The 27,578-nt window shown below is 43.2% G+C and overlaps 2 long non-coding RNA genes across 3 annotated transcripts in view; one reads left to right on the plus strand and one right to left on the minus strand.

Moving 5' to 3' along the window:
• Nucleotides 1-9,209: 9,209 nt before the first annotated feature.
• The window catches only part of LOC309841406, a 60,551-nt gene continuing 42,182 nt past the window's right edge, over nucleotides 9,210-27,578 (minus strand). Inside the window, exons 3-5 of one of the 2 annotated variants that reach the window (XR_014299113.1) lie at nucleotides 13,211-13,358; nucleotides 12,183-12,375; nucleotides 9,210-12,083 (exon numbers count right to left, since the gene is read on the minus strand). This is a non-coding gene — a long non-coding RNA (uncharacterized lncRNA). Of the gene's footprint in view, nucleotides 12,084-12,182; nucleotides 12,627-13,210; nucleotides 13,359-27,578 lie in introns of both variants that reach the window. The other variant, XR_014299114.1, reaches the window with a different exon arrangement.
• On the plus strand, nucleotides 23,972-27,164 carry LOC309841411. Its single transcript, XR_014299121.1, has 3 exons — nucleotides 23,972-24,441; nucleotides 24,491-25,932; nucleotides 26,957-27,164. It is a non-coding gene; the product is annotated as an uncharacterized lncRNA (long non-coding RNA).

A 27,578-nucleotide genomic window follows, 5' to 3' on the forward strand; every position in this document is an offset into this window, starting at 1 on the left:
TCCTCGGGGGGAAAGGCGGGGCTGCCCCGCGCCCCCCGCCTCCCCCTGCCGGCCGGCCGGCCTCGCGCCGCGGCCTGAGCGCCAACGCCGCCGCCGCCGCCGCCGTGAGGGCCGCCCGCGCCCCGCCCCCCGCGCTCGCTCCGGACCGCCGCACGCCGCGTCGCCGGGGGTCGCGGAGCGGGGTGGGGACGCGCGAGGGTGGGCCTCCTACGGGGAGCGCAGCGGGAAGCCCTTCCTGGCGGGACTGGGCTGGAGGGACGCGGGCTGTGAGGGCGCCCGCCGCACCCCACCCCACCCCCCCCACCCCCCGCCAGTGGAAACTTGAAACTCCCGCTGGTGCCAGAAAACTCGCCCAGGGCGTTTCCATCGCCCCCGAGGAGGGACTCCTCTTCCCGGAGGGGATCCTGAACTGATCGGGCATGACTTGGCCGCTCAGCTGGAGAATCCAGGACCAGGAGACGGAAACCGACCTATCTTAGAGAAATTTGTGTCTAATGATTGTAGCAGTTTTTACCCAACTAGGAAAACTTGCTTTTTCGGATAACTCCACCAAAACCTCGATGGTTATGTCCCCAGTCGCGAGTGCAGATTTTTATCCTTTAGACAAGGATATTTGATCATTTTTTATTACCACGAACATTTTTGGGGGGGAGTTGACCAAGAAGGAAAAACTGGAACTGAGGCCCCCCAAAAGCAGCCAAACCTAAATTATCCTAAAATTAGAGGCTAGACAGTTGGTCCTCGCCTAACCCCAGGCCGCTCTCTTTAGTCAGTGGCTGGGACTAGACAGACTCTTCCTAGTCCCTGTTCTCCCATCCTCTCTGTGTCTTCTCCTGGGATTCAAAGAGCAACACCTGCTAGGAGTAAACATGAACGGTAGTGCACAAAACCAGATCGGTCCAGCTTGCCCCGTTTGCAGTCTTCCTGTAGTTTACCTTTTATGAACAAATTTGAGATTCAAATAAAATCTCAAGAGTGTACTTAATTTTTATAGAACAAATAATTCCTATCCTTCCTGCGTTAGCATTTGTCTTCCCTGAGAGGGTAGCGTTTCCAGAAACTCTTTCACTTAGGTTCACTAAGCTCCATCCCAGCTTCAGTGAGTCTCCCCCATTGCCCTCTGCGACCTCTCTGAACAATTAAAAACCCTTGGAGTTAAAGGTCTTTAGATGGCAAATTCCTCAAGGATGGGAACCAGGTGTGTGCTTTTTCTTAACTAAAAGATTACTCCCTGACTTTATCCCCAGGGTGCAAGGATCAGCCAGGTAATTGTTCAACCTTCCACAATCAAGTTGCATGAGTAAAGATAGTCAAAGTATTAGGTAAATTCCTGGAGAGTACACTAATCAAGCAAAAGTATGCAACATACATACTTAGCAGAAGTTGCTACACTTTTACATACTTTTGCAATAAAAACAAAGGATTCCCTATTGTTTGTCACATGCTAGGCACTAGAGCAACAGGCTTTTCACATGAGCATCTCTTTTGATAATTACAACAACCCTGTGTTTGGGGTCAATATTAACATTGACCCCTTTTTTTAAAAAAATCATCGAATAAAGAGCCTCAAAGGAGTTAAGTAATCTGTAACTCAGCCAGGAAGTGGCAGAGCAATGACCAAACCTAGTTATATTTGACTCCAGAGCCTTGATTTTATCCTAAACTCTACAAACAGACCAGAAAATGTGACATTTCAGTTGGCTATCATATTAGTAAATATTTAAGTAAAAGATAACATTCAAGGGTGGTGAGATAAAAAGGGTACTCTCAGACATTGTGAGTGGGAGTGTAAACTGAAACAACCTATTTAGAAAGCAATTTGGCACAGTGATTCAACCTATAAAAATGTGCATCCTCTTGTAACCCATAATCCCATATCTGGAATTCTTCCTGAATGAAGTCATCCGAAATAGAGCAAAAGCTTTATTCATAAACTGTAGATCACAATAGTATTTATAAGATGCAAAAATTAAACACAGAAACGAAGTCTCTTTTTGTTTGTTTGTTTTGGAAACGAAGTATCTTAAAGGTAGCCATATATGCTCTGTAACATTTTGGGTGAGGACTTTAAATGTTTATGTGATGTATATCACATGCGTATTTTTTGTAGTATTAAAGGGAGGAAACAAGTTACAAAACTATCCATGCATTATGATCACATATATGTTTAAAAGAAACATCAAAGAGGGGTCTGGGTGGCTCACTTAGTTGGGTGTCCAACTCTTGTTTTAGGCTCAGGTCATGATCTCAGGGTTTTTAGGCTCTGTGCTCAGTGGGGAGTCTGCCTGAGCCTCTGTCTCTGCCTCCGTCCCTGCCTCTCTCCCCATGCCCGTGCCCACACACTCTCTCAAAACAAAACAAAACAAAACAAAAACAAAACAGTATGAAGTGTTAGGAAAACGAAAAAGATTGAAACCCAGGGTTGGCTGCACAGTTTTCTATGGATTTTTTTTTCCTTTATTCTATTCTTCAGGGTTTTTTTTTCTTACTTTTACGGTATAAAAAAATTATTTAAGTTTAGTTTTACTATAGTGTGGATCATCAATGACACAAAAGCAGCATAGCCCCTGTTTCCTAAGTGTGAGGTTATTCTGTGAAAAACTAATGAACTGAACCGGCAGAACTTTATAGTCAGGGGTCAGTGTAACTGTCATCTATACACATCATTGTTTTCTTTTGTTCCTTACATCAAATATATGCATCTTTAATGAAATATGAGTGACTTAATTGAAAATTTCTTTCTCAGTTTTATCCCAACATTTCAGATTTCAAGGGGGAAGGTTCACATATTTGCTGAAACTACATTCATTCAGAAAAACAATCTGATGATATTATGAGTAGTTACAAAAAAATTCATATAACCCCTACCTAATATGCATGAAAAAGACAGACCAGGGGCACCTGGGTGGTGCGTTCAATTCTTGGTTTCAGCTCAGGTCATGATCTCAGAGTCCTGAGAGCACCCCTCTCTCAAATAAATAAATCTTAAAAAAAAAAAAAAGACCGAAAGCAATCTATTTCAATCTATTACTAACTCTTCTATGCTACAATCTGATTGCACTCCACCATAACATACTAATTCTGGATTCTAGAAGTCCAATGATAGTTACAAAGCATTTGTCTCACTAGCACATATAAAATTCCTTCTTGAAGAAAACTCCTTTTTGCAAGTGTGGTTTGTAAATGGAAGGTTTTCCCATCTAGAATAAACACTGAGTTCCATGCTGCTTGGTAGTTTGAGTAAGACTAGTCTCTGGCCCTCTGGATTCTGTAATGAGAAAGGCAAACAAACAGTTGCGCCATATGAACTGTAATAAAGATAGACACATCGTATCAAGTGAGACAGAAAAGAAGGGTGGTTCACTTTGCCTGGAGAAGAGAAAGTCCCTCAGAGGAAGGGCGGGGTGGGGTGTAGGGGGTGGGGGGTGGGGGGGTGGTTTGAACCCGTGAGTAGAGGGATCCCTAAGGGGGAAGAGGGGAAAAAGCAATCAACTCTGAAGACTGCATAGCAAGATGGGGTTGATATTGAGATAAGGATGTTTATGACCAGAAAGGTAAGTTGAGATTTGCTTGTGAAGATCAGAATTTGCCCTTCATCCTTAAGGAAGTAGGAATCCATATAAGGTAGTCAGAAGGGGAATAATGGGTTCCCCTTTGTGTTAGTAAAGTAACAGGCAGCCACGCGGATGACTTGGAAGAGTGGTTCTGTGTCTCAGTGATCGGTAAGATCGTCCGGGACTCCTTAGTTTTGCTGTAAAAGTCCAGGCCAGAGAGGACTCTCTGCCTACTTGTGATCTCCGTCTGTCAAATAAATAAATAAAATCTTTTAAAAAATTTTTTGGAGATAGGCTTCAAGAAGTAAGAGAAAAGAATATGTGAAAATGATGTCAGGGTTTCCAATGGGTACCATTAAGATAAATAGGAAGTATAAAAAAGTAGAAGGGAGCAGTGAAGATAATTAGGCAAGTTACAGAAATGCTGATTTGAAGTCTCTATGGGTAATCTAGGAGCAAGCATATATTCAGTAACTGGAAATCAGAGCTATAGCGAATGAGACATCCAATAAATTCTCACTGAATAAATGAACATCAGTAACATCTTTAAAACAGGCCTTTTATTTCTAGCTGCATCTTCAGAAAATACAGTTTTGTTCAAATCAAGGATTTGAATATTAAATATTAGATATTAAGTTAATCTAAGCATCATTATATACTGATGTATTTTTCCATTAAAAATTTATTCACTATTTTTTAAAAGCTATAAAGATGTAAAATCACAAAATAGACTTTTCTATTATGAACTGTGGTATTTCATACCCGATTCCACTATCCTGCATATTTAAGTACATATTCACAGTGTGGTCTCCAGTATAATGGCCCTCAGTAAAAAGAGACAAAGTAAATAAAACTGTCTTATCATCTGCTTTGTATGCCTAGTAGGCCATACAAATTTAATTGCTGATATAAGCTATAAAATTTCAGTACAGTCAACAGAGGTTTGATGGGTAACGTACCGAAAGGAAGACTCGGGAAACCGCAGGTCTGCTCCTGCCTTTATTCTCTATCAAAGATCAAATTACGTAAGTACATAATTCATAATGTGTTTGCAGATATGAGCATATTACTCTTCAACGATGACAAGGTAAAAGTTGTTACTTAATCCCTTCTGCTTGTATAACAGAAAAGCCAGTTAGTTTGTGATAAAAGGCAATAGAATTTCAGAGGTAAGCAACCAGAGTGGAGAGTCTAAATGAGGGAGTTCCTAACCTTGGCTTTAGTCCCAATTCCTACAAACAAGTTGCTAAATGACCTTGGAAGATGCGATGAGCTAGTCTGTAACTTACTTGCAGAGAGTGTTAAAGGAGAATGTGACCCCTATTGTAGGATAATGTTGACCCTCTTGCCTAGAGCTTGTCTGAAGGCCTCAGGGATTTTCAGGACCAGAAGAAGACCTCAAAGAGCATTGACTCCCCTCTCCAATATTATTGGGAAATGGCCACCCCATCAAAAGTGGTTTCCACTCACTAACTGTGTGAGAGCTCTAGGGAAAAAAAAAAAAACAATTTTTAAAAAAATTTCTATCAACTCCCAGTTTTCTCTACTATTAAATGGGGAGCTGGATTAGACTGACCATCTGTATACTTTCTTCAAGCTCTAAAATTCTTCAACTCTGATTCAGATTCTGACTCACCCGTAAAATATTTGGTTCTCATATATAACAAGTAATTTCTAGAATTTATTATGTATCTAATGACCTATACAGAAAGTAATTGTGTACAGAGAATCACTTCATAGTGTTTCATAATACTTGACCCAAATATCCATTTGTTTATGACTCAGTAAGCTTTGTCCTTCTCTCATGACAGAGATATAAGTATTTTTTTTTAAGATTTTATTTATTTGACTGAGATTACAAGCAAGCAGAGAGGCAGGCACAGAGAGAGGAGGAAGCAGGCTCCCCTCTGAGCAGAGGAGCCCTATGCAGGGCTTGATCCAAGGACCCTGAGATCATGTCCCGAGCCAAAAGCAGAGGCTCAACCCACTGAGCCACCCAGTGCCCCAACATATAAGTAAATAAGTGAATAAATATTCACCCTTTAGAACTTTAGCACTGAATATTCTAGACAGCTGTTTTCTACTTTGTAACCCTTTAGTTGTATTTTAATTTAGTTAAATGTAATACCACAGTTATTATTTATTATTGGAGGAAAGGTGTCCGGCCCTCATGAAGGGTCTTGTGTAGGAGACTTAAAGCTCTTCTGTGGTGGTTCTCACATACATCCGTGGGCTCCCTGATACCCCTCCCTGCAGAGGTGGGACCTGGTTCCCCTCCTCCACGAGGGTGGGCTAGATGGTGACTTGCTTCTAACAAACAGAAAAGTAGAATGTTGGTATGTGACCCCTGAAACAAGATCCTAAAAGGCACTGCAGCTTCCTCATTGGCTCTCTCTGGGATCCCCTGCTTTGGGGCAAACCAGAGGCCCCATCACCAGGAAGCTCAAGCAGTTTCTGGAGATGATCCATGGTAGGAACTGGAGGCCTCCTGCCGGGAGCCAGTGTGGACCTGAGGCCTTCCTCGAACAGCCGCGTGAGTAAGCCACTGTGGAACCCGATGACTCTTCCAGCCCCGGCAAACGGTCAGGCGACTGCAGCCCCTGCCAAGAACCTGAATGCCACCTCTTGAAAGACCCCCCACACCAGAACCACCCAGCTCAGCAGCTCCGGACTCCCTGACCCACAGAAATCATGAGGTAACGTTGTTTTAAGTCACTAAGGCTTGGGCACTATTTTTATGTAACGACAGATTACTAAAGCATTGATCTATGAGGATTTCCACTCAAGTTGGGGCATCTTTAGTTTCAAAAAGCGATTGAATTCTGGAATACAGTCAAATAGTTTTGAATCTGGACAGGACTTCAAAGAAGAGTCTGCCCCTCACTTCGCAGAAGCAGAAATGAGGATCTGCAGAGTTTGTGAGCTCACAGTCTGGGAGCTTCCATTATTCCGTCTTGACAAGAAATACAGGAGCCCTCCTTAACACTGCCCTCTCCTTCACCTCCTTCATGCCCAACCTATTCCTTAATCCTACGGCTCTTACCTCCTCTTGCCTCAGTCTCATCTTTCCCATCTCTACCACCTCCAACCAGATCACACGATGGTTCTCTCCTGGACCAGCAATAGGCTGGCAACTGGTCTTCTCATGTCAGCTCACGTGCCCCCTACAATTATTTCCCAATATTGAACCCAGCATTAATGCGCTGAAACGTAGTTATGACTATCTCACATCGGCTTCCCATTTCCTCTCCCCAGACCCATTGGTTGACCTCCTAACATTGGTCATTGGTTTGCGTTTATTCTCCAAGCTCAAGCCATTCTGACCATGCATAATTCCTAGAATATGCCAGTCCTCTCTCAGGGCCACTAGGAGTTTGCATATACAGCTCCCTCTGCCCCACTGATCTAGTTGACACCGGATAATCCTTCAGCTCTCAATCCCAGTCAAGCCTGCACGGGCCACCTGCCACCCTGGCACAACCTTCATGTGACTTGTCTTTGTAGGACTTCATAACAGTTGTATTGTTAATTCACGGATTTTTAAAAAGTTGATGTCTGTCCTATTAGACCACCAGTCTATAAATGTGGATACAATGTCAATTTCTTTTCACTCTTGTGTCTTAGCACTTAGCACGATGCATTATATGATATTCAATAAATATTTGCTGAATGAATGAAATGACCCAAGAAGTTAGTGTGAGACTAAAATCTAGATTTCCTGACTCCAAATCTCATGTTAATTACAATCTGCTGCTCTCAATTTGGTGTACTCAAGTCTGAGTCCCAACACAATGCATTAATTAAGTGCAGAGAAAATCACTCATACTTTTTGAATATTGCTTTTGGTAACACCAATGGTTTATAATGTCTAGGTATGGTTACTGTAGTAAAATAATGAAGTCCTCGCACGGGTTTGTTTACTTTGGGACTTGGCCACTTATTTCCTGAAATACATCTGTGATCGTTAAGTTTATTTGTCAATTTGACTGGTTTAAGGGGTACCCAGATAACTGGTTAAAAATGTTTCGGGGGGCGGGCACCTGGGTGGCTCAGTGGGTTAAGCCTCTGCCTCCGGCTCAGGTCATGATCCCAGGGGCTAGGATTGAGTCCCGCATCGGGCTCTCTGCTCAGTGGGAAGCCTGCTTCTCCTCATCTCTCTCTGTCTGTCTTTCTGCCTACTTGTGATCTCTCTCTCTGTCAAATAAATAAATAAAACCTTTAAAAAAAAATATTTCGAGGGGCATGTCTGTGAAGGTGTTTCTGGAAGAGGTTAACATTTGGCTCCAGGTACTGAGGGAAGAGAGCTGCCTCCACCAGTGTAGGCGGGTCTCACACAATCTCTTGGGGGTCCAAATGGAACAAAAGGTGAAGGAAAGGCTAATTCTCTTTCTTGTTGAGTTGGAACATCCATCTTCTCTTCTTGCACTCTTCTTGAGTTCTTGGTTCCCAGGCCGCCAGACTCCAGGACTTACGCCAGCAGCCCCTTTGTTCAGGCTTGGACTGGGAGACAGACCACTGTACTCCGAGTCTCAGGCCTTCAGACGCAGACTAAAGGATACCACTGGCTCCCCTCGCTCTCCAGCTGGCAGACCTCAGATCATGGGACTTCTTGGCCTCCATAACTGCCTGAGCCAATTCCTATAATACATCTTCTCATATATTTCTCTATTGGTTCTGTTTTTCTCTGGAGAGCCTCAAAGCGTACAACCCACCATTACTCAAAACAGTTCAAAAGCAACTTTTACTATAAATTGCTTTTACACAACATGAGAATTAATGACTTAGTTACTGCGGTCCGTCCTCATCCCTGCCAGGCAGCCTGTGGCCTGCCAGTTTCATTCATGGACAGAGCATTCTAGAAGCCTCACCCAGAGATGAGCAAGACTTCAGTGGGCTCGTGCTGGGGGAGCTTCTATATACTTCAGGAAAAGAAAAGAAAAAAAAATAAGTTAGAAATTGAATGTATGAATACTTTTCTCATCAAGAAGATAATAACATCTACGTAATGATGACAGAAAAGCTGGAGATGGTCTGAATCAGAATTGGCTATTCCCAGGAAATCCTTTGCTGTTACTGATAACTACGGGTGATGAAAGGGGGGGAAGAGGACAAACTGTAGGCCCTTTGCAAATCTGCTTGGGTCCTGGATTTAGTCCACTTATTAGTCTTGGGAATATTTTCCAAATCACTGGGCTGTGCCTCTGTTCCTGTCCTCAAAACTCCTTCTTTGGGCACAACGATCTGACTTGAAAAGAGGGTGACCAGGTGGCCCTGACACATGCGGTGGTGACAATCCACTGCTCTGACCTCCTCTCAGTTCTCCGTGAGTTGGTGCTTCCAGGCGCATTGCTAGATGCTATGGACAATTCTTCAGGGGGAAAAAAACCCCAAAAGAACAATTTTCCCAACTAGTGAAGGACCTTTTGGTCCAAAGGTATGCTATCAGCTTCTTTGGAATTTGAAAGGTGTTTTTCTCTTTTTTCCTGTGGCCATAACTGAAGGGTGGCTCTGTGCTGAGGCCAGCCTGCAGAAGCTCATGAAAACACAATGGACCCCATCCATGGTACTCTGCAGCCAACCGAGCTCTGTAAACATGTTTCCATTCGAACATATATGGAGTCGCAACTTGAAATGACAAAAATGTGTAACTTTTTGATGGATTGAAATTCATTCATTCATTTATTTTACTGCCAATCACTGCCCCAACATTCATAGAGCATTGACTATGTTGTAGGCTCAGTTCTAAGTTCCAGGAATACAAGATTAGCAAGGCTATTCCTCCCCCACAAAACTCAGTCTACTGGGAAGCACAACGTCACAAACAAAACATTACAAAATCATTCCAAAAGTGTTCTAACCAAGCCTTCTCCCCGAGATCCAGGCTCGTCTGTTCATTTCTTGTTTCCATCTCTCCTTGGTGCCCAGGGATAACTCACATTCAACATGCCCAGGGTGGGACCCATCATCTTCTCTACCTTCTCTGCTAAGCCTCATCCTCCCCCCTTCCTTCTCCTTTTCTTCCTTCGTGTGTGTTCCCTCTCAATTTGTGAAGCCATCTCCTAGCCAGACCTCCATCCTAGAAACCTGAGAATAATTCTGAACCCCTTCAGCCCCTGCTTCCGTCAGTCATAAAGTCCTGTGAATATCATCTCTTAAGGAGACTTACAGCCCACCTCCTCCTCCCTAACTTGGCTACTGTCTTAGCCAGGATGCTGGTAAACTTCTCAACTGGAATCCCAGGCCAGTGCTCTGACCCTCTCAGACATATCCTTCAAAGAGCGTGGTTGCCTGGGTTTTCTATTTGGAGAGCTCAGCACAGAGCCTGACCCACAGTAAATACTACTGCGACTAATACCAAACATTAACATAGATGAGAAGCGGGACGCTTGGGTGGCTCAGTGGGTTAAACTGCTGCCTTCGGCTCAGGTCGTGATCTCAGGGTTCTGGGATGGAGCCCTGCATCAGGCTCTCTGCTCAGCAGGGAGCCTGCTTCCTCCTCTCTCTCTGCCTTCCTCTCTGCCTGCTTGTGATCTCTGTCTGTCAAATAAATAAATAAAATCTTAAAAAAAAAAAAACCACATAGATGAGAAGCACTGACAGGTCAGCTTTCTGGATGGAGAGTGTTTTGTTTGCTTTTTGCTAGTCTGGAATGTCAGTATTCTGTTATCTCAAAGGTGACCAAGTCACTGGGCATCTGGCTCGCATACCCTCAATTTAGAAGAGATGATAGAATGTGATGTTGGTAAAAACACTGACGTCTGGATCCAGTGCCGCTGTTCCATGCTTCTGAACTCACACCTGATGATGTTTTTTCTCCCTTTCCCTTCATTTCATTCGTATGGAAGGCCAATTTTCTAGTTGAATAGTTAGGATTCAGCTTAGCAGAGGGTGACAGAAAACCCCACATAATAGTCTTCTAAAAAGATAGAAACTTTTCTTTCTCAAAATCATATCCAGATAGTCAGTCTAGACCTGGTGTGCTGCCTGCCCATTCCGCAGCGACCCCAGCTCCTGTTGTCTTTGCGCTCTGCCGTCCTCAACATACGGCTTCTACTTCGTGGCCAGAAGGGCTGCCCTAGCTCCAGCCATCATGCTCACATCAAAACCAGGAGGGGAAAAAAAAAAAAAGAGAAAAGCCTATCTACTCTTAGGGGTGCCTGGGTGGCTCATTGGTTAGATGTCTGTCTTCTGCTCAGGTCATGATCTCAGGGTCCTGGGATCGAGCCCTGCCTTGGGCTCCACACTCAGCAGGGTCTGCTTCTCCCTCTGGTCCTCCCCCTGCTCATGCTCTGAGAAAGATAAGGGCATGTCCATTCTTTTAAGGACCCTTTCCACAACAGGGAAACCTCAGCAAGGGGAGTCAGCCCGCAAATGGCACAGGTCCTGAGGGGCGTGACCATCACATGGCATCTGCGTGAAGTCAGAAGACGGGCAGAGCTGGTACACTCCAGCAGCAGCTGGGCCCAGACAAGAGACCAAAGTCTGAGACAGAGGAGGCTGAAAGATCTCAAGCATCGCCTAAGAGATGTTTGATGCAAAAAACATCTAGCAGTCTCCACCATACTCCACCGAGTTTGGATGACCCTCTCCCCGACAAAGCCAGTGTGGCCCTGGGTACTCAGCGCCCAATCCCGAGATACTCGCACAACTGTGTCAGTAGAAGCAACGACGGCATTGAGCAAACACCTGCTCCAGGCCAGGGGATCCGTGAAGAGCTTCAGAGGCCCAGTCACTGGATCCTCCCAACAAATGTGGCTAGAAGGTTGTACTTCTCCTTCTCCTTCCTCTTCTACCTCTGCTCCTTTTTCTCCTTCTTCTTCTTTTATGTTTTTATTTTATGTAATCCAGGAGATCGGGATTTCCCCTCAGGAAACCACCCAGGCCTTACGTGCTGCTGTGCCGCAGGGCATGATAATGAGAAAGTTGCCAAATCAGTGTGGGATTTTAAAAAGATTCTTTGGGGAAAGTAAACTTCATGATCTTTTTTTTATTTTATTTTATTTTTATTTATTTGACAGAGAACACAAGTAGGCAGAAAGGCAGGCAGAGAGAGAGAGAGAGAAGCAGGCTCTGCACTGAGCAGAGAGCCCAATGCGGGGCTCCATCCCAGGGTCCTGGGATCATGACCTGGGCCGAAGGCAGAGGCTTTAACCCGCTGAGCCACCCAGGTACCCCTAAATAAAAATCAACTTCATGATCTTAAAGAACGTGTCAGTATCTGATGATTTTTTTCTTCTCCGCTGTTGAGTGCCACCCGTCGTTCCTGCCTGGGAACGTGCAGTGCCTTCGGTGGCCAGCTTCTCCTGCATGTGCAGATGGCTGGGGACAGGTCTCCTTGCCAAGCCAGTTCCCTTTTTCATCCTTTTCTCCCAGATCCAGGTGGGACCCTGGCTTTCTTCTAGCACCACCCTGCACTCCCCAGTTGAGCTTTCTTCTCTTTTCAGCCCTGAACGCAGTGTCATTGTTTCTCCCGCCTTCTTCCTCTCTGCGCCAGAAAACGACTCCAAGTGTTTCTGAGGAATTTTACAGCTTTCAAAAGAAGAAAAGCATATACGGGGTTGAAATAACATCACAGAGAAATTTCAAACTTAGAAGCAGCCTTAAGAGTGTGACCGTTCCACCACTTACTCATTTTTCCTGGGAAAATGCAAATGTAACTAGGTCAGACTGTCTAAGGTTCCTTCTTTCTCTGGCCCATCATTTTGGTAAAAACTGGATCCAGACAACCCGGCTGACCTCTCATCTCCTCGCAGGGCCAGCACCTCTGAGACCTGCTTCCTTTGATGCAGAAGGCATCGTTCTCCCCACTCTCTCCGGATGCCTGCGTGGGGAAAAGTACGGACACGGACGGATACTGACGTAGAGACCCTAGGAAGCCTCAAGTCAGAGTTATTTAAATTACAAAGAAAACTCAAGATTGCTCCTCTTTACTGCCCTCAAGCCATTCTTCATGCCCAAGGTCATGTCATGTCAGGTGGTTCTGACAGTAACTTCCCCGTCCAAGTGTCTTTCCTGGGTCGCGGCTTTACTCTCCACCTGTTTTCTTGACTCCAAGCTAACAGCCACCTCCACCTGCAAACATCCAGGCACCGGCTGGAACAGATGTGCACGTAGCCTCTCCCTACCACTTGTCATCATCTCAACACAGTTTGATAACATCCTGCAATATCCAGCGAATATGCATTATTGATCTTTAAATCACCTTTAATCACAGCCTCTGGACAGGCCTGTAGGCCTCATTCACAGCACACTGAACCCCTCGTTGGCTTCAAACAGTACAACTTTTTGTCTGCTTCTTTACCACTTTTCTTCTTGAATATACCCACTGAAAGCTGATTTAACATTGACCCCTAGATGTTGGCCCTGCCCGAATTATCTTGAGGGCCAAGGGCCCTACTGCCTCACAGGCTATCTGAGGCTAGACCACTCATTGGTGCTAGACCAGCAGGAGCACATCAGTCATTTGGTTAAAGGCCAGAATCATCAAAGAAAGACCAGAAGACTCAGCATTCTGTAGAACTCACGAAAATAGAAAGACCCTAGCACTTAACCTGTGTCTTAGTTTTGTCTCTGATATAACACAATTAAAAAACAGGGAACCTATTTTTTAGATTTATCTAAATATAGATGTATCTAAAAATCTATTTACAGGGCACCTGGATGGCTCAGTTGGTTAAGTGTCTGCCTTCGGCTTGCGTTGTGATCCCAAGGTCCTGGAATCAAGTCCCATATCAGGCTTCCTGCTCAGTGGGGAGTCTGCTTTTCCCTCTCCCTCTGCTGCTCCCCTGCTTGTGCTCTCGCTCTCTGTCAAATAAATAAATAAAATATTTAAAAAACATATCTATTTACAAGAGGGATCTAAACAGGCTGTAGATCCTAGAATAAGTCTTCGGTTTTAACTATTCAGTCTATAAAATTATACTTGATATTTGTTTTTTTCTTTTTAAAGATTTTATTTATTTATTTGACAGAGAGAAATCACAAATAGATAGAGAAGCAGGCAGAGAGAGAGAGAGGGGGAAGCAGGCTCCCTGCTGAGCAGAGAGCCCGATGTGGGACTCGATCCCAGGACCCTGAGATCATGACCTGAGCCAAAGGCAGCGGCTTAACCCACTGAGCCACCCAGGCGCCCTATACTTGATATTTGTAGCTAAGTAATTGTCACTTCTTACCAGGTAACAGTTTCTACTGGAGACCTATCATTAAGTGAAAAAGAAATAAGCCAAACACATTACATGAGAAAGAAAGAAGAATTCACCATTTCACAAACCGGGCCTTAAAAATCTTTTAAGGGGGCCTAGGTGGCTCAGACAATTGAGCCTCTGACTTTTGATGTCAGCTCAGGTCTTGATCTCAGGGTCGTAAGTTTGATGCTGACTCCATGCTGTGTATGGTATGATGCCTACTTAAAAAAATAAATCTTAAAAATTTTTATGTGATCATGGATCAGAATCAGAGACTATTTAGAGCAGGTAATTTGTATATTAGCAAAAGAAAAATTGTGAGATTGACAAGCATTGTAATGCAATGTTAATGAATGTTAATTCCACTACTCATCTCATAAAAGTGATGCACTGGTTTTTACTTTTCTGAAAAGCTGACTCATATATTTTAAGAAGGATGTCATACGAAAATAATAAGTTCCTTCAAGGAATTTCCTTGTTTCCTTAACAATGAGAGGGGGAGAATGGTGTTAAAATATAAAAGCACTGTAAGATTCAACACCTTGGAGAATATAGTAAGATAAGCTCTCTCATATACTGTTATATATTTCCAGTGAAGATGAAGTTGGTACCATGTTGCTGAAAGCCAGTTGGACACCTTGTCAGGAGTCCTCAATATAGTCTTGCTCTTTAGTCATTAATCCATTTCTAAGAGCTTATACTGAAAAATAAGGAAATGGTTTAACACACACACACACACACACACACACACATACACACACAGATGTTTACACAGCCAAATACATACTACTGCAATCCTGGGGACAACATAAATGTCCCCAAACAAGGAAAGTTAAAGAAATTGTGGCATACCCATTACAATGTAATGTTTATTACATAAGAGAAAAAAATTGCATTTTGACAATTACATGTAAAAATGTTTGTAATATAATGCTACATACAGAACATGACATGCAATATAATCCCAATTAAAAGAAATTATTATGTTTATATATATGCATGAAAAAGTCTGAAAACAAAAATAGCAGCTGTTACTCCTAAGTGGTAAGAGATATACGTAATACTTAAAAAATATTTTCCACATTTTCTGAAGTAACTTTTAATAAGAATCATTAAACCACATTTTGACACCTTAAATATCATTTTAACTTAACAATGTAACTATCATTTAACTACTGAAAGCATAGAATTTTGAAATGTTGGGGGAAGCGATGCAAGTCTGGATTGCTAACATGGTTTTATTCATAAGCAAACTGGGCAGAATAAAAAGAACAGTGTTTAACAAAGCATTATTTTTTGTTTTATTGACACAATTTCCATGTGATAAACTGCATATGTATAAGATATAAAATGTGATGAGTTTTGACATATTTATACTCTCATGAAACCATCACCACAATGTGGATGAGGAATGTTAACACTATCATCCCCAAATGTTTCTTTGTGCCTTTTCTCCCTTCCCCCAACTCACCTTCAGGCAATGACTGGAAATTTTGTTGCTATATATTAGTTTGCATCTCCTAGAGTTTATGTAAACTTATGAAATTTATGTAAATGAACTCAGCAGAAACTTTTTTTTTTGGCCATGCTTTTTTCACCTTAGAATAATTACTTTGAGATTCATTCGTGCTGTTACGTATTTCCCATATGAACATATCACAATTTGTTTATCCATCCAATTTTGATGGACATTTGAGTTGCTTAAAGTTTTGGCTATTGTAGATAAAGCTGCCATGAACATTTGTACATAAATCTTTGTGTAGAACGTACTTTTGTTTCTCTTGAGTAGAGTGGTTGGGGCAGGAGTGGAAAGGTGGGGTCAAATTATAGGAACAACTAATGAAGAAACTGCCAAGTGGGTTTTCACAGTGGTTGGACCCCTTTGCACTTCCATCAGCAGCATGTAAGAATTCTAGTTGCTTCCTATTCTCACTAACACTTGATATTGTCGGTCTTTTTATCTTTTTTTTTTTTTTCCCCAAGATTTTATTTATTTGACACAGAGAGAGAGCACAAGTAGGCAGAGTGGCAGGCAGAGGAAGAGGGCGATGCAGGCTCTCCACTGGGCAGGGAGTCCAATGCAGGGCTCCATCCCAGGACCCTGGATGATGACCTGAGCCATTCAGACGCTTAAACGACTGAACCACGCAGGCACCCTGTCAGTCTTTTTAATTGTTGCCACTCTAGTGGTTGTGTAAGATATCTCATTACAATTTTAATTTGTATTTCTTTAATGGCTCACAATGACCTTTTCATGTGTGGTCATATATCTTTTTTGCTTAAGTGTCTATTCAATTATTTTGCACATTTTAAAGATTTTTTTAAAAATTTTTATTTATTTGACAGAGAAAGACACAGCGAGTGAGGGAACACATGCAGAGGGAGTGGGAGAAGGAGAATCAGGCTTCCTGGTAAGCAGAGAAGCCCAATGTGGGGCTTGATCCCAGAACTCTGGGGTGAGGACCTGAGCCCAAGGCATCCGCTTAATGACTGAGCCACCCAGGCACCCCTGTTTTGCACATTTTAAGTAAGGGTTCTCTTCTGACTAGTTAACAAGAGATATTTTGATATACTAGATAAGGTACTTTGTATGATAAAGGTTTTCTGAGGATTTTCTTCCAGTTTGTGTCTTCTTGTTTCACTTTCAGGGCAGTCTTTTAAAGAGCAAAATCTTTTTATTTTGACGAAGTACAACTTACTAATTTGTTTTCTTTTTCACTTCATGCTTTTTGTATTGTTTTTAAGAGCTCTTCAACAAACCAAAGGTCATCAAGATCTTCTCCTATATTTTCTTCTAGAATTACTGTAAGATTAATTTTACACTTAGGTCTGTAATACAGTTCAAGTTAATTTTTGCCTAAGATGTGAAGTAGGTATGAAGTTCATTTTTTTTTTAAGATTTTATTTATTTATTTGACAGAGAGAAATCACAAGTAGACAGAGAGGCAGGCAGAGAGAGAGGGAAGCAGGCTCCCTGCTGAGCAGAGAGCCCGATGCGGGACTCGATCCCAGGACCCTGAGATCATGACCTGAGCTGAAGGCAGCGGCTTAACCCACTGAGCCACCCAGGCACCCCTGAGGTTCATTTCTGAGGGGTATGGTTATCCAATTATTCCAGTACTATTTATTAAGAAAATTTTTCCTTTCTTCACTGAATTATCTTGGCACTTTGTGGAAAACCAATTGCATCTATTTCTGGACACTCTCTTCTTAAATGTTTACTTTATGCCAATTCCACACAACTTTGATTACTGCAGATTTATAATAATTTTGAAACCAAATGGTGTATATCTATCAACTTTATTCCTTGTTTTGACTATCCCAGGTAGTTTGCATTTTTATATGAATTTTAGAATCAACTTATGAACTACTGCAGAAAAAAGGAATCCTGATTTTGATTGGGATTTCACTGAATTTAAAGATCAATTTCAGAAGACTTGATATTTTAATACTTATTCTTCTATTTTATGAAAGCACTTCATGTCTCCAATAATTTAAGACCCCCCTAATTTATCTCAGCAACTTATTTATTTATTTATTTGACACAGAGAGACAGATCACAAGAGAGGCAGGCAGAGAAAGATGGGGAAGCAGGCTCCCTGCTGAGCAGAGAGCCCGATGCAGGACTCGATCCCAGGACCCTGAGATCATGACCTGAGCCGAAGGCAGAGGCTTAACCCACTGAGCCACCCAGGCACCCCTCAGTAATGTTTTACGCTGTTTGACATATAGGTCTTAACATGTCTGGTCAGATTTATCCCTAAATGTTTAATATTTTTGATGCTTTATTAAAGAAGGCATTGATTTTTTTTAAAATTTCAAGTTGAGATTGTTCTTCACTAGTATATAGAAATATACTTGACTTTTATATATTAATCTTGTATCTGTAACATTGCTACACTTAATTATTAATTTTAGCAACTTTTCTTATCATTCCATAGGATTTTCTATAGGTAACCATATGTTGCCTGCGAATATAAATAGCCTTACTTCTTCTTTTTTGATCTGTGTGCCTTTTATTTATTTTTCCTGCTTTATTGCAAAGCTGAAGATCTCTAGTACTATCTTAAATAGAAGTACTCAGAACAGATATTGTCGTCTCATTCCCAGTGTTAGGGGAAAAGCACTCAGTCTTCACCATTAAATATGATGATGTTAGCTGTAGGTTGTCCTTTATGAGGTTGAAGGAATTCCTTTCTATTTGTATTTTGCTGAGAGTTTTGTTAGGAATGTTGGATTTTTAAACATTTTGAGCATTATTTAAAGTTTGAGCAATTAATGGGGCATCTGGCTGGTTCAGTTGGGGTCCTGAGTTCAAGCTCCCATTGGGCGTAGAGCCTACTTAAATAAATAAGCAAGTAAATAAACAAATAAAACAACTAAATAAACAAAGTTTGAGCAATTACTTTAATATAACCTTAAATTTTGTACCAAATACATATAAGAGTAAATCATGTCTTAATTTTTCTGCAAATATCTTTTTAAGATTCTATCAATTCATTTGTCGATACTAAACAAGCAGGGGGAGCAGCAGACAGAGAGAAAAGTAGGCTCCCCACTGAGCAAGGAACTTGACGTGGGTCTTGATCTCAGAACTCTGCGATCATGACCTGAGCTGAAGGGCCAACGTTTCACTGACTGAAAATTTACCCTTTCCGTAAATTTTTCAATGGATTTATAGTATCTCCAACTAGTAAAAATGAATATTCTTCCTAGTATTAAAAAACAAATTCACAGCTCTATGGAAGCTTTAATAATAAATAGAATCTTAAGTGATTTGAGTTTGAGGATCATTTTCTCCCCACAACAAACAAAATTTTAGCTTGGGTATATTTTGACAAGAAGAGAAGTTAATTAGGCAGCAATTATTGCAATGTGCTAATAAATACAGATATTTGGTTTCAAAGACACGTGTGTGGGAACCTCAGGTTCTGCGGGTAGCAGCACTGTCTCTCCTTCGCACACCTCTCTGAGTGGAGGCCAATCCGCCACAGAGGCATTGCGGCAATCTTACTGTGCTCGTGCTGATGCGGCATCACAGTGGATGTACTTTAAGGGACTTGGACTAAGGTACATTCAGCCTTGAGGTAGACTAATGAAGTCAAAAGAACCACTGAGAATAAAACTCCACAAACATCCAGAATAAAAAAGCTGATACCAAAGACCCATTGTTTCTTATCATAGGTGCATTATGTACCATTTAATGAAAATATACAAAGATAGTATCATAACTTCTGGGCAGATTGCCAGGAAATCCTCTTTAAAAAAAAAAAAGAAAGAAAGAAAGAAAGAAGACAGCCACACCTAATTTAATATTATTTGAAAAAGTCCATTGGTTTGTGCGATTTACCCTAAAATAGACTGATTATCCACCTGGCCAGGAGCCAAGCCATTCTTCTGCGAACTCTGAGATAGTGGACCTTCATTGTTCTGTTTGTTATCGTTGCCGATTCCTGTCAGATTGGTTTTTAGCAGTTACGTGGGCTTCTGCCATTTATCAAGTCTGAGGCTTAAACGTCTCTCTCTCCTTGTCCAAAACGACAACTCATTTGTGTGGTAAACACACATTTGATAAAATTTGCAAGGTTCACACATAATTGGTAAGCGTCTGCTATTTGTAAACAGAGGAAAATATTACAATTTTCCTTCAGGTGGAATGGTTTTACAAAACCGTAGAACAGTAAGGTCAGCTTCATTTTCTTTGGTGGCGACATTTCCTCCCCTTTTTAATTTGGCAATGAATCATTTTAGATTTCACTAAAATATGAATTATTATTATTTAAAGGAAGTCATATTTAGTTAAAACGTAAAATAACAGTCTAGCACACAGAGTTGGTGACAGTGTTACAAAATTATAGAACCTTAAAGCAAAAAGGGACCTGAGAAGTTCTTGCAGAAGTCCTTCGCCAGCTTCGGTCTTCTCAAGATGAAGATTTCATTGTGTCCTGTGCTCTTTGGACCATGTAAGTTCTGTACTACCAGGCTCAGGAAGTTCTTTTGCCAAAATTTCTCTTTGCATTTTAATCACAAAATCCTCCAGTTCTGCCCTTTTTAGGACTAGGAATGATTTTCTCAGTGAGACTCTAACCCACGAAACTGCATCTTCACAATCTCTAAATGTGGGTTTATAAAACAATGATAACATCAGCGTGCAGATTATCCCATATATACTTGTAAGTGGGTTTCCTTTTGATCTGGGTGCATAAATCTCCATTACAAACTAGACTGCAAAGGAGAACAATGAAAATAGGAAGACAAATAAAGCTTGCGATCAGTTCCTAAATTCCCTTTGGAAAGCTTCTGAAAAGTGAGCACAGAAATGAAAAGTAACGAAGGGAAAGACAGGAAGTAGGAACATAAGTATTTACATATTAGTCACAGAAAATAATAATAAATTTTTGTTCATGTCATACTTCACTTGCTTATTTTCTGCAGAAGAGATTAAGGGAAGACAATACATAAAATCTTAACGCAAAGGAAGAAAATGTATTTTTTTCTAAAGCTAGGAACAGACTTCTGAAATGTCCCTTAAACTTGTGCAAGTGGCCGTGTGTCCCTCTTGCGTATCAGGGCACTCTCCACCAGTGAGAACTTTCTCTGGCTTCCTCCAAGCTCTTAAACATCCCAGGAGGTCACAGTTCTGAGTCCGCTGTTCTCTTCAAGGCTGTTGTGTCCCCGACCTCACTCCCTGGGGAAGAGGAGGAGGAAAGGCAGGGCCGGAACCAGGACTGGGATCACATGAGAGGGTCTGGTCACGAGGCCAACAGCCTGAACAACTGTGGGCCCCGCTTTTCAGTGAGCCACTGCCCCCGGGTGGGTGCCCTCAGACGGGTCACCTACCTTCACATGCTTCCGGAAACCTTGCAGCTGAACATGAGGGACGAACCTTATTGTGGTGATCATTTCTCCATATACACTTGTATCAAATTACCGTGCTGTACTCTTTAACCTTACAGATGTGATAAAGCAATCGTACCTCAATAAAGTCGGAACAAAATAAAGGCACAGAAGACTGTTTATTACGGGGGCCGTTCTCAGATATGACGACAGGATTTCCTGTGAGAGAAGACAGATGCTGTTCTTTAGAATAATAAACATTCCACAATTCCACAGAGGCCATCCTTTGTTTGTTTCTCCTGCCCCAACAATGGCAAGTCACAGGCCCCGTGCCCAAGGCCACGGTGCAGGCGCAGACTTCCAGGGAAAGCGCAAAGGAAAGGTAGAAATCCCTAGGAAGGAAGGTAGGTCCCACAGCCCCGGACCCCTCTCTGTCCCACTTCCTTGCTTTGCTCTCAGCCGCAGGCTCCCTGCTCTACGGCCACGGCCACGGTGGCCACCGTGTGGCCTCCAACGCATTGCCAATGTTTAGCCTGATTGAGGTGTGGGAAATCAGTTTCCCCTTGGTTCAGCTGGGACTTGGTTGGAATTAAAAATGAAAACAAAACAAAAGGCTGAAGGAAAAGAAAGCAAACAGAAGAGCAGAGAAAGGGATAGGTTTACATCGATGTTTTCCAATCTCACTGAGGTCCAGGCTGGTTGGCTTGGCTCTGCTGGCGGGGTTCGCTGAGGTCTGGTGCAGTTTCCTGGCCTCCACACTGTCTGGCCAGATAGGGGAGAGGCTGGCCTGAGCTCCTCAGATTTCTGGCCCAAAGTTACTTTGTTGTTTTGCTACCCCCCCCCCCCCCAACAATGATACTTTGGAACAAATGATCTCCAGTGAAATCTCAGGAAGGATTTTTGGTTCCTTCTGGAGCTTGGTTCTGTGTCCGTTTTCTGCGATGGGCCCTGGGCTTGTCAGCTCCAGCCTGAGGCTCCACTGATTTTCTCTCTCACCCCACCCGCACCTTCCCCAGATTCTACTGGTCCAGCTTTGCTTCTCTTTCTAAGCAGTAAAAGCATTTCCCTCCCTGACCCGTGAGGACCCTGCCCCTGGTTTTCAGATGGTCATGTGCAGCACCGCCTCCCCAGTCAATCTTTATGACTCTGGGCCTTGCAAGTCCTGCTCTGCTCTGTCCTTTCTGCTTAGTTGATTGGTCTCGAGTGGGTTGTTAGGCTTTACCTTTTGGGTGAAATATAGCCCAGTTTCTAAATTTTACTCTAAGTCACCATCTGTGGAGCATTCTCAACATATCAATATGGTCAAGTTGGGTGGTGGCTCTGTTCAGATTGTCTGTATCGTCACCTGATTTTCTGTCTAGTTGTTCTATCGATTACGGTGAGAAGAACACTGAAATCTCCAGTGGCAGCTGTTCGAATTGTCTATTTCTACCCCACTTCTGTCAGTTTTCGCTTCACACATTTTGGGGCTGTTTTTAGATATTATCCTTTTACAGTGTTACATCATGATTCACTTATCAACCCAAGGGCACGAGAAATACATAAGAAATACATAAATACATTTCTTAAGGCATATTTTGACTGATCTATCCAGTCGGCTACCAAATCGTTCGCTTGCATTATGTATCTCTTCCCACTCTTCTGCTTTCCACCTGTTTGACTCTTTGAACATGAAGTGTCACAAAGTTGCCCACACCAAGACGGAGACAAAGAGAAAAGCTTCTGTAAGTTTTCCTTCCTCAAGAGTTTCTTCTTGCCTGGGCATAGACGTCTTCCTGTTTATCCTATTTAAGATTAGTTGAGCTTCTTGGATCTGCAGGTTAATGTTTTTCATCAAATTTGAGAAGTTTTTGGCCATTATATCTTCAAATATCTTTTTCTGCTCCATTCAGTCTTTCATGTCTTTCTGGAATTCCTATTAGATATTTGATGTTATCTCATTGGTCTTTGAGACTCTCTTTGTTTTCCTTTAATCTGTTTTCCCTCTGTTCTTCAGACGGAATAATTTCTGTTGCTCTCTTCGGAGCTCGCTGATATCTCCTTCTGCAATCTTCAGGTCAGGTGTTGAGCCCAGTTAGTGAGTTTTTCAAAACGTCAGTGTGGTGTTTTCCAACTCTAGAATGTGAGTGTATGTGTGTGTGTGTGTGTGTGTGTGTTGGTGTTCCCATTTCTCTGTTGATATCCTTGAGTAGTTGTATTGTTGTCATAATATTTCCTTTACTTATACGAATGTATTTGTTATAGTTGCTTCAAAATCTTTTCCTGATAAAGCCTACATTGGGCTCACTAAAAGTCAGTTTCTATCAACTATTTTTCTCTCTCAAGGATGAGTCACACTTTCCTGTTTCTTTGCACATCTCTTTTTTTTGGTATTTTAGCTAATACGTTGTAGCAACTGTAAATTTTGACAATTTTTTTTTAGTGCTACAGAATTTCTTTTCCCCAGAGTATGCAGCTGCTGACATGTCTGCTGAGATTTTAATTGTAATTTTCATTTCTTTCAGCCTAACTCCCTAGGGTTTATTGGAGATCTGCATAGCCGAGGAGTCAGCCAGCAAACTGGGCAGAGGTTGCTGTCAAACTGCCCAAGGCTGTGAGGCTCCCACACTCTGCTGATCTGTCCGTGGTGGGTCAGGAGAACAATCGAAGCTAGGCCGGTTGTCCTGTGTCCCCTGGATTTGCTTTCCACTGAGCCCTCTCTGGTCGTCTCTGTGCCTCTGTGTAGTTCCCCAGTCAGTCAGGGGACAGCTTACGTGGCACATCGCAGATGAGTAATGCTTCAATGTCCCACTCAGATGCAAAAAGAAGTAAAAACCACAGACACATGAGACACTGAGAGAATTGCAAAAAAGTGTCTTGGGAGAGTAAAAGCTGAAGAAATGACTTATTAAATATAACTGGAAAGGAAACCACTATGAGGCCACTTACTCAGGTCCTCCCAAGGTGGTTCGTGGGTGTCTTAAAATGTGATGCTTACCTTATTATATTGTGACCCGATGGTCCTACACATAAAGGCCAACTTTTTAATACGGCATCAAATGTCCTTTAATGTTTAGTACAAACTCTTCCGATCAGCCTTATTTTTCACTCTACATCCACAGTCACCCCTTCATGCGGTCCCATGAATCATCTCCGGTGTTTCTAAAACTTCCCTCCACATGTCCTTACCTGCCTGAACACTTCAGAAAATGAGAGAAAATGTTGCATGTTTTATGATCCCATTTCTGATTTCTGCAGGCAAAGTACACTCAGCTCCCTTGTGTGTGACAAACAAGAGAGAAACAGGGGACGCAGAATAAATGATGCATCTTTGGCTGGCTCCGGCACAGACTGCGGTTCAACCTGGAGCCTCATCTCCCTTCACACAACAAAATAAGTATTTAATGAGCTAAAGATGAAGTTTTAAAAAGTGAAGTACAGGAAAAAAAAAAAAAGAGGGGTTTTGGTTAAACATGATAGACTGAACAAAAGAAAGGACTTATGGCTTTTCTCCTGAGCATGCAGTCAAATCGTTTAAATGCCTACAGGGAGAAGGTAAAAAGAAGTGAAATAGATTCTGCCCTTGAGTTCCAGAAAGATCCAGGCGTGCAGTCTTCAGCAACATTTGAAGGCAGGGGTGTGGCCCTGGGCTGACAGCAGGAGAGCTGGAAGAAAGGCGCAGGTGGAACAGCCACATCTGGTCCTCTCCCCTGGGACCCCTCCCTCACCTCTGCATAAGATGGGGGTGTAATTCACTCTCTGGAGAAACTGAACCAGATAGGCCTTGAACTCTGGAACACGAGGCATAGCTGAAAGTGGGGGTGACCCACCACATGCTGAAAAATGCATGTTTTGGGGGGGTCAAGTTGAAGTCTCAACAATAATTAGTGGGATTGCCCAGAATTTGCAGAGGCAGGCTTATCATATACCCTTCAGACAGAGACTGGAGGATTTCCAGTCTGCGAAACTGACCAGCTCTAAGCACAGGACTTCCACCCGCCGATGTGGGGGGGCTGCCCAGAGACACAGTGGCACCCCTACTTGTGCTGAGGCCCGTCCATTGACAATCTGGCCTCAGCACGAAGGGTTTCCAATCAGCTTTTCTTGTTTCTTCTTTTTTCCTCCCCAGCTGACTTCTAGAAGTTATTCTTCATTCAGTAAGTCTTTAAAATGTTAAGGAAAAGAATATTAATTTTAGTGTTGACCAGAGCCTGGGCCTTGGGGCGTTATTCAGCCTGTCTCCCCTCCTGAAGGGGTTCAGTGAAGAAACACTGCTTACCAAGCCTCTCTCCTCTGGGCAGACTGCTTCAGATCTTGTTAGCTGAGAAGAGCCCATGCTTCCGAAGAGTCGAATAGATGACGTGTCTTTGCAGTAGAGAGCCTCTCATCAGAATTATTATTCCAAGTTGCCTCATTTGTGATCTAAGTGTTTCCAGTACATAATTTACTTGTAATAAATCATAGTTCCCTATGCAGAAATGTCATCATCCAGTATGAGAAAAACCCTCCAACTTGAACACTCTCACCTTCCTCTTAGAAAAGGCACACAGGGGCGCCTGGGTGGCTCAGTGGGTTAAAGCCTCCTCCTTCGGCTCAGGTCATGATCTCAGGGTCCTGGGATCGAGTCCCGCATTGGGCTCTCTGCTCAGCAGGGAGCCTGCTTCCTCTTTTCTCTCTCTCACTGCCTGCCTCTCTGCCTACTTGTAAAATAAATCAAATATTTAAAAAAAAATGAAAAGGGACACGGAGGTTATTCTACTTCTCAATTATTTGGGGAAAAAAACAGGCAACAGACAGCAAAGGCCGCAGAGATGACAGTGCAGCCTGGTGACAGACCTGTCTTTGGCAGGTGGGTGGAATGGAGTAAGTCTTTCCTTTTGCTCAGTCTATCATATTTAACCAAAACCCCTCTTTTTATTTATTTCTGTACTTCACTTTTTAAAACTTCACCTTTAGCTCACAAAATATTTATTTTGTTGTGTGAAGGGAGATGAGGCTCTAAGGTGAACCGCAGTCTGTGCCGGAGCCAGGTGGGGACTGCTGCCGAGGGGATGGTGGCAGATGTGATCACTGTGGAGCTGGCGGAGCTGATGTGACAGGTGGTGACACGGCATCTCCTTGTGATAACTCCAGGAGCGACAGCGGCTGAGGTGGCTGCAGCCCAAGGACAACAGACCTCATCAGTATGGGACATGCAGCAGCTGTAAGAGGCTACAACAAAGTGGCTGTGACTCCAAGAATTGGACATGAGCCGTGAGAGCCCTTCTCTCACTTCCCACGGGAACACTGCTGCGGGTAGAGAGAAACTCCTGCCATCTGCAGGCAGAGCTGTTTCTGGTGGTTGTGAGCTGGGGACTAAGCTCTTCTCAAAGTTCAAGGTAAATGGTCTGTTCAGCTCTATGGGGTTTACAGGTGAACAACCTTGTCTGAGGCCCAGAGAGCTGGAAAATGAGGAGGGACGAGGGACTGGTAGTTAGAGACAGGAATCACAGGTCTGTGCGGGAACTCAGTAGTCCGAGCTTGGAGCTTTGCATTCCCTTTCATGGTTAATCTGGAGGACAGCCCACCATTCTGAACACTTGTGGGTCGAACCGGCATTGCTGACCACTCGGGGCCAGAGGTGGAGTGAGAGCCGGAGGGAAGGTTGGTAGGGGTGGAGACTGCACGAGCAGGGGTCTATAGACTCAGCAAAGCTGGCTTCTTCTGTGTCCTCTAACCCCGTGACACTCTTTTCTGTGTCACTGACCAATTGCCCAGTAAATGGCGGTAAATCAGGTCTGGCCAGATACTTTTTTGTCTTTCAATCACCCAAGGTCACAAATCTTCAGAACATATTCTCAGGCTCTTCCCAGACACTGTGCCCTTCATCCACACATGTGTGTGCAACCAGAATATTCTGGCTCCAGAAAAACTGCTTCACTTCAACCCTAATCCTCCTTTCCGTATTTGTGTCAGTGTCAGCGGGGGCTTTCCGCACGGCTGACCTAGTCCTGCTCTTGAAAATGAATTTTTTGAAGTTGAAAATCCAAATCAAGTTTGTTTATTGAAATGGTCTGTATATGTATTTATTGACAATGAGCCGTGGAGGCAGGAGATAGCGATGGTGACTTGAAGCCAGGTAGCTGAGGGCCACTGTGGTCTGTGCCATATGTTTTTGACCCAGGATCAAATCAGGAAGAAAAGCCTGTCAGGAAATAACGGAGTCACAGTGAGCCAGACTGGAGGGCCCTGGCTGGTGATATTCCGGACCTTCAGAAAAGAAAAGAGCCAGTGTCCGGGCAGCGGATAACCGTGGGCCATTAGATCAGAGCCACCCCCTCTCCAGATAGTCCTACAAACTCCCAACCTCTTCCCGTTCAGGAACAGACATCACTTTCTCCTCCTCTTTCCTACTCCCCACAGACGGCCATTCCTCTCCCACAGCGCGTCAACCAACACAGCACGGAGTGAATGTCTGGGACCTGAGGCTGAGACGCGAGAAGCCTCCCAGACTCCACTTGCCAGGTTGGAGGAGGGAGGGAATGGAGAGAACTGAGCATTTACTTCATATCCGCATCCCCACAACCTCTGGCTTATCCCACATTTGAGAACGTTCCCTAATAGGAAATAAAATCTGGGATCGAGCCCCGCATGGGGCTCTCTGGTTAGTAGGGAGCCTGCTTCCTCCTCTCTCTCCCTGCCTACTTGTGATCTCTGTCTGTCAAATAAATAAGTGAAATCTTTAAAAAAAAAAAAAAAGCATTTTTTGATGGTAAAGGAGGTGTATCCCCCTCCCAGGGTGGGATGGAAAGAACCAGCTGGAAGCTTCCCCATGCACTGGGCTAGCGTGGGTAGATAACCCTGGCATTTGTGGAGGCCAGACCTGGGCAGTCACGGCACCTCTCCCCTTCCACACACAAACAAGTGACTGGACTCCTGAGCTCTGACCTGTTAGGCTCTCAGTCACTTTTTGTTGTTGTTGTTATGGACGGATGTTTGTGTCCTCCTTCTCCCAACCATGTGTTGAAATGTGCTTCCTGCTGTG

This window comes from Mustela nivalis (genome assembly GCF_964662115.1).
Source record: "Mustela nivalis genome assembly, chromosome: 9".
Taxonomy (NCBI): Eukaryota; Metazoa; Chordata; class Mammalia; order Carnivora; family Mustelidae; genus Mustela; species Mustela nivalis.